Genomic DNA, 14,300 nt, shown 5'->3' on the forward strand with positions numbered 1-14,300 from the left:
AAAGAGGATCCCTATGCTGCACAGAATAAATAGAGTAAAACTAAGAAACTGGTGAGTTATTGAAAGACACTTAAAGTCTTCATATCAGAAATTAATTTTTAACTGAGCAGGACTCAATCCATAGCCCTTGCCAAATGCACTAGATTATCTGCTTTCAAGAAAACTCATATTTTTCCATCAATAATAGAATAGTGCTGGAAGGGACCTTGGAGGTCTTCTAGTCCAGCCCTCCACTCAAGCAGGAGAATCTACGCCATCTCAGACTGGTGATTGTCCAGTCTCTTCTTAAAGATCTCCAGTGATGGAGTACCCACAATCTCTGGGGGTAGGCTGTTCCACTGGTTGTTTTCACTGTCAGGAAGTTTCTCCTTAAATCCAGGTTGCTTCTCTCTTTGATCAGTTTCCAACCATTGTTTATTGTCCTTCCCTCTGGTGCTCTGGTGAACAACCTGACCCCTTCTGCCTTGTGGCAGCTCCTCAGATACTGGAATACTGCTATAATGTCTCCCCTATTTCTTCTTTTCTTTAGACTAGCCAAACCCAAGTCCCACAGTTTTTCTTCGTTATGTTTTAGTCTTCAGGGCTTTCAACATCCTAGTTGCTCTTTTCTGAATTTTTTCCAAACTCTCAACATCTTTTTTGTGAAATGGTGACCAGAATTGGCTGCAGCATTCCAGGTGTAGTCTTACTAGGGCTTTGTAAAGCGTTATCAGTACTTTGTGTGATCTTGATTCTATGCCTCTGTTTATACAACCCAGGATTGTATTAGCTTTTTTGGTTGCTGCTGCACACTGCTGGCTCATAGTCAAATGACTGTCCACTAGGACTCCAAGGTCCCTCTCACAGTTTTTAAACCGGGTCTTGCCCAATCTGAATTCGTGCATTTGGCATATAACTTCATATACCTGAAAACGCAGGCATCAGTTTTTGGGGAAAAAACAGATAATAGGGATAGGAACAAATGGACAAAAGGTGTATCCATAATCCCTACCACAAGTTGGCAATTGACATCAATGGAACACTGTATCTTAGCTTCAAAATGAAGCTGCTCACCTGAGGATTCCACAACCATTTACATCCTATCTATTTCTCATGTCAAACGCTTGTGTTTTGTACTGAGAAGAAATGTTTGCTCAGTTTCCTAGAAAAGGGGTATGGACATTTATAGCAATAATATGCTATTGGAAGAATAAATCCAGCTCTTTCCACTCCATTTTTATTTTCTCTTTTTCCAGATCTCCTTTTCACTTGCCAGTTCTATACACACACCTCAATCTGCTCCACTTTAGCAAACCAGTTCTTATTGCATAATCTTCTCCTGGCATGATTACTCTGAAGTAAGCAAAAAGATCAATTTAACATAATAATGCTTGGTATGCCAAGTATGCTTAATTATTTAGAAATAAAAAAGATGGATAGTAGGATACATGGGCTTCCATAATGGGGAGAGGTTGAAAGAGAGAGAAAAAGAATGTGTACCTTGCTGCCAGCCTACATGCAACAGAATTTAAGTATTTATTGTATGTTAAATGTCAGGATATCATTACACAGTCATATCATTTGAACTATGATGTCATAACACATGTGTCATAATGCACATAGTGTCATTTTGACATTATTATACCTTCTTATTGGATATCACTAGTTAGATTTACTATTCCCCAGCACGGCACAACAGTTGAAGACAATTCTGAAGAAAGCAACAGAGATAGCTGCACACCTAATTCTCCAGCACAGATTAATAGCTGTATATTCCTTTTAGTGTATAGCTGTTACACATAGAGACCTAAAAAGCATCTTCTGAATATCATGGAAGCCTACCAGCAAGCCTTGTGCACCCAGCGCAATGTTACACAGACAAATCTTAAGATACGATGAATTTATGACATTAAAAGTATTTATTTATTTATTTCATTAGATTTATATACCGCCTTTCCCTAAGGACTCAGGGTGGTTTACAGGGTATTTAAAACCAAACCAGTACAAAAGTTAAAACAATTTTTAAAAAAAGATTAAATCATTCCTAAAAATAAAAAACCCAGTTAAAAATTCTCAGCCTGGGCCGGAGAGCTCAAAGAGCCAGGTCTTCAGGTCCCGGCGAAATGAACGAAGGTCGGGGGCAGTCCTAAGCTCCACGGGCAGCTGGTTCCAGAGGGCAGGCGCACCCACAGAGAAGGACCTCCCCCTGGGTGTTATCCGCCGGCAGTCTTTTACCGGCGGCACCCTGAGAAGACCCTCCCTGTGTGAGCGCACTGGACGAAGGGAACTTGATGCTGGCAGCAGGTGTCCCCTCAGATATCCCGGACCCAAGCCATGTAGGGCTTTATAGGTCATCACCAGCACCTTGAATCTCACCCAGAGGGCAACCGGAAGTAAACCCACTGAAGAGATTATAAAGCTTTCTTGTCACCACAGTCCTGTATCAGCAAGCCTCTGCGGTCTTTCTAAACAGGTTGGTAGAAATCCAAGTTGGGAGCAGGGGACTTCAAAGGGTGCTTGTCCAATGAATAACACAATGACCACATATACAGGATGACTTCACTTGTATTTTTGTATCAGAAGTGCAAAAGATGAAAAGACTAATTTTTACAGATTGCACAAATAGGTAGTTTTTCAAAATTTACAATGTCTTGATTCTAGTTTACCCTTTGATTCTTCATGTGCATGCAAGATGCTTGTCTATTAAGAGTTACCCGTAGAGCTTAGGACTGCCCCTGATTTTCGTTCGTTCTGCCGGGACCTGAAGACCTGGCTCTTTGAGCTTTCCGGCCAGGACTGAGGATTTTTTAATTTTTTTAATTTTTTTAACTTATTGTAATTGGGTTTTTAATCAGAGATATACGGGTTTTAGATTTTAATCAAGAAAAATTTAATCTATTTTAATTGCTATTAATTTTTGTATTGTAATGTTATTTTAATTGCCTTGTGAACCGCCCTGGGTCCTACGGGAGAAGGGCGGTATATAAGTTTAATAAATATAATATAAGTGTTAATACCACTTTACAACACCTTGGCAAGGCCACACTTGGAATACTGCATCCAGTTTTGGTCACCACAATGTAAAAAAGATGTTGAGACCTTAGAAAGAGCACAAAGAAGAGCAACAAAGATGATTAGGGGACTGGAGGCTAAAACATATAAAGAACGGTTGCTGGAATTGGATATGTCTAGTTTAATGAAGAGAAGGACGAGGGGGGACATGATAGCAGTGTTCCAATATCTCAGGGGCTGCCACAAAGAAGAGGGAGTCAAGCTATTCTCCAAAGCACCTGAAGGCAGGACAAGAAGCAATGGATGGAAAGTAATCAAAGAGAGAAGCAACCTAGAACTAAGGAGAAATTTCCTGACAGTCATGAATTAATGAAACAAACTGCCTCCAGAAGTTTTGAATGCTCCAACATTGGAAGTTTTTAAGAAGAGACTGGACAACCATTTGTCTGAAATGATATAGGGTTTCCTGCCTGAGCAGGGGGTTGGACTAGAACAGACATGTCAAACACAAGGCCCGGGGGCCGGATCCGGCCCGCAAAGTGGTTTCATGTGGCCCGCGAAGCCATCCTGGAAACAGTGAGGGAACAGCCCCCACTGCCTTGGCCCTGGCCCAGAGATCCTCCTTCTTCCAGAGACCCTCAGATCTGTCCCATTCCTGCCCAGGCCCCCATAGGCACCCTTGATGCAAACGATGTAGAGCTGGCCATGCCCACCCAGTAGGCCATACGCACTCTAGCCATGCCCACCCAGTAGGCCACACCCACTGTGGCCATACCCACCCGGCCCCTTGAGGGCAACCGCAATGCTCATGCGGCCCTCAATGAAATTGAGTTTGACACCCCTGGACTAGAAGATCTCCAAGGTCACTTCCCAACTCTATTTTATTATTTTTATTATTTTTATTTTTATTTTTTATTATTATTATTATTATTATTATTATTATTATTATTATTATTATTATTATTATTATTATTGCTGGTCATCTGTCTATCTATGTATATAGATATCTATAGTACAATTTATTAAAAAGTTGCCTCCTTTTTCTCAGCTGTAAATACCATGAAATGTCTGCAAATCCAGCAATCTAATTAGTTCTTTCTCACCAACCCCTTTTCTTTCCTCTTCAAGTCTTAGTATCTATATACTTTTATATTATCCTACAACTCTGTTTGGGCCTTAGGATTGTACCTGTCCTACAGATTTGCCCCCTCAGCTCAAAATTGCCACCAAATTCTATTTTTAATAGGACAGTAAGGAAAAAAATAAAGTCATAGGGAGTAATCATATTAATTGCATTTAATATAATTAAGCTTAAATCTAAATTTAATTTAATTTAATTTTCATCCTGCATTCTTTCACTTTTTTATGGTGGTCAGTCTCCTTTTTGGAGTGCAGCCTGTGGCCTTAGCTCCCAAAACATTGAGTATCCCTTCTTTAGCTCAGATCACTAGCCTTCAAACACTACATCTTATGACTTTCCTGGTCCTCAGCCTACCTGGTAAAATATTTTAATGTAGCCAAACCAATCATGGTTTCCTTCCCTTGTGAAGAAGGGATCTACTCCTTTCATTTTCTTAATCCATGAACAATGTTCTGCCAATCACAGTCAGAGAGGCTTCACTGCTACCAGCTCAATACAATAGATTGCCTTAGCACAGTAGGAATTCACAAAGCACTTATTAATAATCCCACATGGGCTCCAAGTAGCTGCTGATACAGTTGAAGTGACGGGCTGCACACTCGGCAATTAAGATGCTCATGCTTCTGCACATATAGTGCAGAAGAATATACAGTAAATGAGTACAAATGTGATAGTGGCTTCCAAAAAATGTAATTAGTCCTACCACTACGAAAGTTCAATAAATATTTGCATTACGCCCTCCCCTCCCCCAAAAAAACAAACACCATGGAAACAAAATTCAGAATTTTCAGTTAATAAAAAATAAGAATCAGGTAGGTTTTCTAGTGTGTTTGCTACTAATATGTCAAATCCAAACAGTTTTCAAGGTATCTCAACTAAAATACTACTGAATTTTAAAGGTTTAATCCCAAAATAATTTGTTACGTATTAACAGTAGTTCTATATCATAAGCTTGATCTTACCAATGTATTGCTTACACAACAAAGAAAACAGAGCTAACTTAAAATTAATATTTTTATGTTTGTTTATCCTGCTTTTATTATTGTTATAAATAACTCAATTAGGCAGCAAATATACCACATACTCCTTCATGCTCTTATTTTCCCCACAATAACAACCCCATGAGGTGGATTGGGATGACAGTGTGTATCTGGCTCAAAGTCACACAAATTCATACCTAAGGTGGGACTAGAACTCATACTTTCTTGGTCTCTACAGCCTGATGCCTTAATCTTTAAAGTTGGCTCTCCCACTAGACCAAACTGGACTACAACAAACTTATTTTCTGAACAAGTAGGCAAATTAATTGGTTGCTATAACAAATAAATCATATTTGTTTACAACTAAATAAAGGCTTTATGCTACTAAGAAATATAATCCAAAATCTTTGAACTATACAGCCTACATACCTTTCTTACAACAGTTTGCATTTGCTTAGAGGAACAACGGTCTAATTAAGGGTTTCTATCATCACCTTCTCCATATAAGTAGACACAACTACTTATTAGAAGATAAGAAATATAATAAAAAAGGGACGTGGTGGCTCAGTGGGTTAGGACACTGAGCTTGTCGATCAGAAGGTCGGCAGTTTGGCGGGTCGAATCCCAAGTGCCGCATAACAGAGTGAGCGCCTGTTACTCATCCCAGCTTCTGCCAACCTAGCAGTTAGAAAGCACGTAAAAATGCAAGTAGAAAAATAGGGACCACTACGGTGGGAAGGTAACAGCATTCTGTGCGCCTTTGGCATCTAGTCATGCCGACCACATGACCACGGAAACGAGAGAACTGGATGTCACGTGTGGAAGGGAAGATAAAACCCTTTACTAGCATGCAAGATAACTGTTTGTCCCCCAAGGAAATCAATGATAGTTTGTAAAGTTGGAACATGGTCCCAAGCTTTAGATTATCACAAAGCAAATTTTTCAGTTTCTCACACGCTGAATCAAAACGGAACAAACCACTTTATGACTGAAGTGTTGTGGGAATCCAACAATATGTATGATAGAAATGGAGACCGACTTGGGTTTTTCCATTGTCAGATACCACAAATGATAGACCTGTGCTCCTATTGTTTTCTTGTAGGCTTTTATTATGTTTTTGTATTTGCATTTGTATAATGTAAAATCATACACACAGAGACACAAAGTACACGCAAAATGTCAACAGTCATCAGGATCAACTGTCCTCATTTTATCATCTTTCCTTGCTGAATGTGCACTAAAAAAGTGTTTGGAGAAAGCCAAGAGAGAATTGTAGGTCATTAGAGCAAAAAGAAATACCTATAATGCCTGGCAATAATCAGATATTAATTGGTTAATATATCTGGGCTAGAACAGCATATTGTTCTATCTGCAATAGCCTCTTTCTTTGCCCACCGGTTATTTAAAATAGCTTTTGCTGCTGGGTTTATACAATGACAAGTACATGGGTATTCCCAGCATTTCATAAGCCATCTCAGCACCCACATCCCAGAAAAAGCACCTTTCCTTCCAGCAAAGGATCAGGACGGCCTGTAAATTCCATGGTTCCAATAATGCCTATATACCTTCACTCTGTCAAAAAATACAATTTCATTTTGTAGTTTTTCTACAATTTCTATAGTTGTTTAGTGAATAAGGAAATTGGTCTGGAGGAAAAGAAACAAAATGCTATTCTCTCCCGCTGGTTTACAAGTTACATTCTGTGTTCGTTATAAAATAAAACATCTCCATCAAAGCAACTCCACCATATGATAAGAATCTTTCCATTATACCAAAGGTATCTCTTAAGATTGCAAAACCAGGACTTACTTGGACTTAGAGATGACTACATTACTGAGTTATATCAATTAAGATATTTTTAAAATTAACTGACATAAAGTAAACCATATTCACTTACTAGTAGAAAGTCGGCACGATTATCAGTACAATATGATCCAAGCAGATTCATGAATCTTTGCTCAGTAAGAAGCACATGAATGCATTTTTTTTCTTTGTTTTGTCTTCATAGTAACAAGAACTCTATAAACAGATCTCACACATGTAAAAATGTAGTAATCTAAAAATCCTTTAGGGCTGTTTTTTGTATTGTTGCCATACAGCTTGAATTAAGTATTAAGAAAGCATTCCTTCAAAAAATGTTACATTTGGTCATCTACACCTATTATGGAAATGGGAAAGCCAGGATCACTTGAGCCAAACTTTTTGTTAAGACTTCCAGCCAATGGCTGATTACATCAAATAAATATTTGAAGGGTAGTTCCATGAACATATTGCAACTAAAATAAAGTCTCTTGCAATCATTTGCAAACTAACAAATATATTATGGCATAATTCTATGTACCGTAATCCACTTCATCAGATACAGAAAATACTATCCAGAATTAAAGTCAAATTGGGACATAGTGATAAAGGGAAGAGATTATAAACAGTAATGAAAATATATACCTTTATCCTATTTGGACTGACTCTTCACTCCCTTAGCTATCTTATATCAATTTAGTACCTACATATATCCAATCTTCTTCTAAGGACTGAGCTTTCTTCACTAAATTTCCTTTATCACTGGACTCATCTTGGTCTTAACCCTTAGATGCCCCCAGTTAAAGGAATCTGAGCACATTGTTTATGTTTAGAAGTTTGGTTCTGTCTGACACGCTTGTGATACATAAAACAATCTTAAAGGGAAAAACTACTTTAATATTTTATGCTGCATCTATATACATAGTATAGTACATCTACATACTAAATATGGTGTATTTAACTGATTAAATGAGAGCAGCTTTTCAGAAAATCAAAAGGTTTTCAATTCATCAGCTTGTTACTCTTTGCCTTCTTAATGTTTATACCCCATTCTAGTGTGGTACAATACTGTTTCATTTCTCTTTTGACATTCCCTCCCACTTTTTTAAATATATTTTTTTAATTCATGTCTTTCAACCTCTTGTAGCTCTCACATTCTGTGTTAGTAGCCATATATTACCAGTGGCACATTTAATTTTTCTTGGTCCTCAGACAACATAAGAGCTTTCTTAAATTAATTGGCAGTTTGTTTCCATCAATGAAGTTGGGTGGGAGGGCAAGAGGCATCAAAAAAACTCAAATTGGCAGCCAGGTTTTGAATTTTTAAACTTCCTTTCCTGCTCTTTTATCAAGTTTTCCATCAAAACCTGCCACCCACCAGAATCATCGCCTATCAACTCAAATTACTCAATGTGATGCTGCTTGAGAAAACAGAGATTCAATTTCTGAAGCTCATGAGATAGCTCTTACAATGCAGGAGCTGTATTTTTACATACATAGAATACCACAAACACACAATCTACATTTTAGCCTAGCGTGCTGCACAAATTCAAACCCCATAGTTAAATATATAGAGGTGTGTCATTATGAAGTTCAACTGTTATTCAAATTGGATGAAGACTCCACTACTGTTCAAATAAAAGATCATTTTCCTACAAGTAGGCTCATTTATTATAATCCTAAAGGAGGAATGAGCTTTGTAAAATCTATCAGTTCCATCTACACCCCTGATAATATAACTCATTACTTTTTCAGGCTGACCTGTCAAAAACCAACAACTGGGCAAGTTCAAGACAAACTTGAAATATTAGCATGATTTCACTGATTTAATAATTTCTCTCAGTGATCACATCTGAAGAGTACTGGGAGACATATTCAAAACTTTTGGACAATACTTGTAGGTTTCACCATCATGAAACAATTTGCCCTCAATATTGCATCCCAATATTCAAAATCAATCCTTACTAAAAGGGATAAGGTATATAAGGGTGAACAACAACGTATCTATTTATAAAATTTATACGCCACCCATCTTACTTCAAGGTAACTCTGGGCAGCTTACAATCATAATTAATATGGGCTGCAAAAATGTGGATAGCCACTAGATGGTGGCAAAGGTTTACAGAATCCTAGCTGTTTATTCCAATCTAGTGGAAATAGATAACAAAGCCATTTACAAAGTTGGAATTCTTGAGAAGTTAGAATCACTTATTAAAATTGATTCCCAATTGTATGTTAATTAAGACTTCACCATAAGAGAAAATTCAAACCCTCCAGTAACAAAGCCACACTTTATACAATTCATACATTCCTTTTCCACTATTTTAAAAGATTTGCCATTACTATGTGTAATCTTTGTTGGATCTATCTTGTGTCCTTGTTTCAGAGGTAAAACTACCCCAACTGAGATTTTATAATATTAAACTAAAACACAAATAATAAATATATTGTATTTCAATTGGTTAACTTTTTAATCTGCAAACTATTAGCATAAAAACCTATATAAATCTTTTATTTTTCAAATTTCACACAGCGTGGAAATACTAAAAGTAAAAAGTAAATGTGGAGGTTATGACAAAGATCAGATCCTAGGAAACATTCCATACATACTATCATTTATTAGAAATAATACTTCCAGTCCTACTCCTTAATATGAAAAACTGATAACATGCAGGTGCACGACCAACATTTGAGTACAGTATATGACAACTGATTATTTTCACTTTATCACAGAGACTTTTTAAGAGCATTTTTAATCTGGTGCAAACTGGCATCAGTTTTAAGAGTATGGAAGATTGAATGGTAGTTTTTTGACAAAGAGCTAGATGGAGCAATCCTATACATGCTCAGAAGCAAGCTCCATAGTGTTTTATAGTATTTATTCTATTATACAGAATAGCATTGTTTCAATAGCATAAGTAGAAAAAAAATCAAAGCTTGAGACATATTGCAGACGTATTACTTTTAATAAAACAAACATAAAACATGGGTCTCATTCACATTTTTCATTTGTAAACTCCCTCGTGTTTCTCCATCATAATAAGACTAAGGTTGTAAAAGTATTTTCTTGCCATTCCATTGAAATGAATACAATGCTATAAACTGATTGTTTTAGAAACTTGTGAATGGGTTGCTTACTAAGCACAACATTTTTCTAATCCTAATAGCAACAGGCAATATTTACTATTAAATAATCTAATCGTAAAAGCCCTTTAGAAAGTTCAGGAAAAAAATGTCAACTGATTAATTAAATAGCAAAAAAAGAGAATATTTTGCAAAGTGCTAAACAGTTTTATTTGTAAAACATTATGACTTTATAGACATTACATATACATTACAGACTTATTATCTATTGGTCTCACATTTTATTAAAGAGAACATGCACCATTTAAAAGAACAAAGGCATCCCTGTGATATAGATGCCCAATGTTTTTAAAAGGAACGATCAAGATCTTCTCCTTTACAACAAATAAATGAAGTCCGACACTAGGACACTGTTCTTAGTCCTAAACAATTTGATGTACAGCATTTTCCTTAGAGCTACATAAAAGAGAAGAGATAACATCTTTTTTTCCTCCCCCACTTCACTCTGTATCATTTAACTGTTTTCCAAGCAAGGAAAAGCAATGCTGTGTATCTGAGAAATAGTTTTATGAAAATATTTAAATATTTCATTAAGATCTCTGGAATAAAGGTGGTGTTGGGGGATCAGTTTTAAACCAAGGGCTTCCCCTTTTAAATGTTAATTTCCCATCATTAAAGTACAGAGGCAGGGGTCTTCAAACTTGGCCCTTTTAGGACTTGTGGACTTCAACTCCCAGAATTCCTCAGCCAGCAAAGCTGGCTGAGGAATTCTGGGAGTTGAAGTCCACAAGTCCTAAAAGGGCCAAGTTTGAAGACCCCTGCAATAAACCCTACGGAGAAAGAGCAAGAACAGGCTTTTATCCCTTCCCTCCTCCTTCAGTTTCCCCAAGGACAGCATCAGGCAAGACTTTAAGGACTCTTTCTCAACCTCCCCTCCACACTTCCGCACAGATATTTTAAGGGCCGACGATTACACGGAGCGAGCACGGATGAGCGTCGGTAAGGTTACATAACCGTATCTAAACATCCATAGGCGTACCTATTATATAAGGAAAAGATTCCTTCGCAAGAGACTACCCACGGGGAAGGGGGCGAGAGCCAGATTTCGTGGCAACCCCCCCCCCCAAGGAAGCCAGCCTGCAGAAGAGGGGAGTTAGAAGGAGATCGCCTCTGCTTGCGCAGCCCTAGCAGCAACGGCGGCAGCAGGCAGGCAGAGCCCCTTGTTAACCCCCCTTCCTGTGGCTTTTACACGTCATGGAACATTCCCGGAACGGGCCAACAACGTTCCACCCACTTCAGGGAACAGACATAAAGGCGCAACACAGAGATATCCTTCTCCTCGGCTTGTCCGCCCTCCACCACCCCACCCCCCGTTCGCACTGCACATTCATTTCCCCTCCTCCCCCGCGCGCACAGCTGCTGCCGCTGCCGCCACGCGCTTTTTTTTTTCCTCTCGGCCCTCCACCCGGGGCTCCCACATGCCACCTCTGCCCCACAGCCGCAAGAAGTTAACGAAACCAGCTCCGGCGGTCGCCAAGTCACCCTGACCCCTGGAAGCCAGGGGCTTGAAACGGTTCTCCGACAAGCCAAGCCCCCGCCGCCCTCCCAAGAACGGCCCGGGTTTTGCGCTTGCCCTCTTCACCTCGCCACTTAAAGCTACCTGGAAGTGTGCAGAGCCATGCCTCAGCCCGGACCCCAGCGGCAGCCACCGCCGCGTCGCGTCCCCTCCTCTCGAGCAGCTCCGCGTCCTCTTCCCTCCGCCTCCTCATCTGCTCATTAGTAACCATGCACATACTTCTTCCCCACGGGAGGAGATTACGCAAGCCCGCTTGCTCCTTAATCTGCATATACGCTTACATGCTGGGTATTCCCCACATTCCCTAACAGTAGGCCACGAGCAAAGGACCTCGTTCGCGCGCATCGGCGCGCATCGGCGCGCGCGCCCGCGCATCCACAAACGCACCTACATTCACACGCGAAACAGAAAGGGGGAAGCGGATTGTCTACCGGCGGGGCAAAAAGGGAGGCAGCTCTTCAGTCAGGTTGCCAGAGCTGAACTTCTAACACGCAAATCAAGAAGCGCCACACTGGGACCTGGGGTGGCGTCCTCTTCCCCAGCATGTGACGACGCTCGCAAGGGTCTCTTGCAAGATCGGTTTCCATTAGTCAATATGCGCCGCATCGCAGGCGGTAGAGAAACGTCCTCTGTGACGGGAGGCTTGTGACAAGCCCCGTACCCATAAGACGAGCGAAGCGAGGGACGAGTAGGTTACACATACGTCTTGTCTCTTCCCCCCCCCCCCCACCCCAGATACCTTCCCTATCTCGCCTGCGGGAACTGAATAGCCAGGAGCCGGACGCTGTCACCGACCACTCCCTGTTCACCTCACTTGGCAACCCAATAATATTTCCAACTATCGCTCCAAAGACACCACAGGGCAGTGCATCGTTACAACTACGAGCCCTTGCTTTTCTATTTCCCCCCCCTCCCCCCAACTCCGAAAGGCAGCTAATGAAACAGTCCGATGATCCCTTCTCCGCTTCCCTATTTTATGGCCAACGCAGCTCCAGTAGCAAGGATCGGGGCCACGCCAAAGAACTGTCAGTTGTTTTTTTTCCCTCCCCCGAAGAGAAGGGTTCAGTATTGAAAATAAACGAGGTGAGGGAGGGAGGCATCTTTTGCAGCAAAAGCTCACCTGGGAGTCAACGAGAAGGAAAGCCTTCTGCACCGCGCGTCATTTCTTGTTGCGCCCTTACTAAGTCTGAGTCTGGAGTGAGGTGCCTTGCAGCTCTGCTTTATACAGCGACAGGTAATTCCACACAAGCCAACGGGTATCTGATTCATACGTTTCTGTTCAAATCGGCCATCGTTTTCTCCTTTTATTCTCCTCGGATTAAATCAAATAAAAATACCCCCGCGCGCTGTCTTTCTCGCGCAACACACAAATACATATATACACACCCGCACGCGCATATATCCGGATGTGTGGGTAGGTGTAGGTACGTCTATAAATATATCGGCCTTAAAGGACGGGGGCCGAGAGGCCGCGGTTGTCGGTTGCGTGTGCGAGTGTTTGTATTTTTTTTTTCCTCCTTTCTGGACGACAGGAGCCTCTCTGATCTGCAGACGGACTGGGTTATTCCTGGCACCACTTCCCAGAACAGAAGTTACGAGGGGAGAGAGCGAGGGGAGAGCTCAGCCAGTGATGTCATCGGATCCCCCATTGCGTCCCGGAGAAGGGAGGGAAGTAGGCTGAACCAGAAGATCCAGTTCCCGCTCGAACGCGTGTCTCTGTTTGACAGACGGAGCGTGTAGGAGAGGTGCTCGGTGCAAAGCGGGGAAGGGAGGGAAGGGGAAGGAAGGAAGGAAGGAAGGAAGGAAGGAGGCGGGGCTTCCCCGAACGCTGGGAGCTACGAGTCCCTCCGTCGGGCAGGGGAGATCTCGCTTCCTCTTCCCTCCCCCTGCAAAAGGGAACTCCCCGGAGAGCCGGTTGCAACTTGTCATGCGAAAGTTGTGCGTCTTTCCAGCTAGAGAATTTCCTTTAAGGATGTGGGTGGGATCTTCTGTTCTGCCGCTCGTTTTCCCTCCTTCTCCTCCTCCTCCTCCTCCTCTCCTCCTCCTCCTATTTCCCTTTTGTTTCTTTTTTTTTTCCCCGATTCTGCACCTCTCTGAGCCGGCCAAGGTCATTTGCCGGGAGAAGAACCAAATTTAAGAACAACAACAACAACAAAACAAAAAAAACACACCACGCCGATTGCATTCCTGCAGCATTTTAAAAAGCTTGTCTTTCGCAGCTGCTTGCAACCTTTAGAGCAGCGTTTCCCAACCTTAGGAACTTGAAGATGCGTGGACTTCAACTCCCAGAATTCCCCAGCCAGCTATGCTGGCTGGGGAATTCTGGGAGTTGAAGTCCACGCATCTTCAAGTTCCTAAGGTTGGGAAACGCTGCTTTAGAGCAACCGCCTGCTCTGTGAATCGTTTCTATTCCGTTGGAAAGTTGATCCGCAGCTTGCAGAGCGTCGCTGGTTTTGCATATGACCCTATATAATGTCTCACATTCTTCGAACAGTTTAAACGCCCTGCCCATTTCCCGGCGGGAAAACGGTTCGCTTAGGAATTCTGCTGCAGGTTTTACAATTGATAGTTAACTATTTTCACTTTTGTTCATCTCTCGCTAATCCGTATTGTTTTGATATACGTACTGGGGAATGCAGCATTTACAGTCAGAATCGTAAAATAGGTTTGAGTTTATTTCGTCTTTCGCAGGAAGGGAAGGAAGCAAGACGTGGTAAACTCTTGTGAC

General features: G+C 41.1%; 2 protein-coding genes across 3 annotated transcripts in view; one reads left to right on the top strand and one right to left on the bottom strand.

Moving 5' to 3' along the window:
- Positions 1–11,797, bottom strand: part of HIVEP2 (HIVEP zinc finger 2) — a 140,237-nt gene extending 128,440 nt beyond the window's left edge. Inside the window, exon 1 of the mRNA XM_083368180.1 lies at positions 11,657–11,797. The gene's annotated coding sequence lies outside the window, so the exon portion shown is untranslated. The remainder of the gene's footprint in view (positions 1–11,656) is intronic.
- Positions 1–14,300, top strand: part of LOC310643865 (uncharacterized protein) — a 707,877-nt gene that overhangs the window by 627,124 nt on the left and 66,453 nt on the right. The gene's annotated exons all lie outside the window — the stretch shown is intronic.

This window comes from Vipera ursinii, assembly GCF_947247035.1.
Source record: "Vipera ursinii genome assembly, chromosome: 1".
NCBI classification, from domain to species: domain Eukaryota; kingdom Metazoa; phylum Chordata; class Lepidosauria; order Squamata; family Viperidae; genus Vipera; species Vipera ursinii.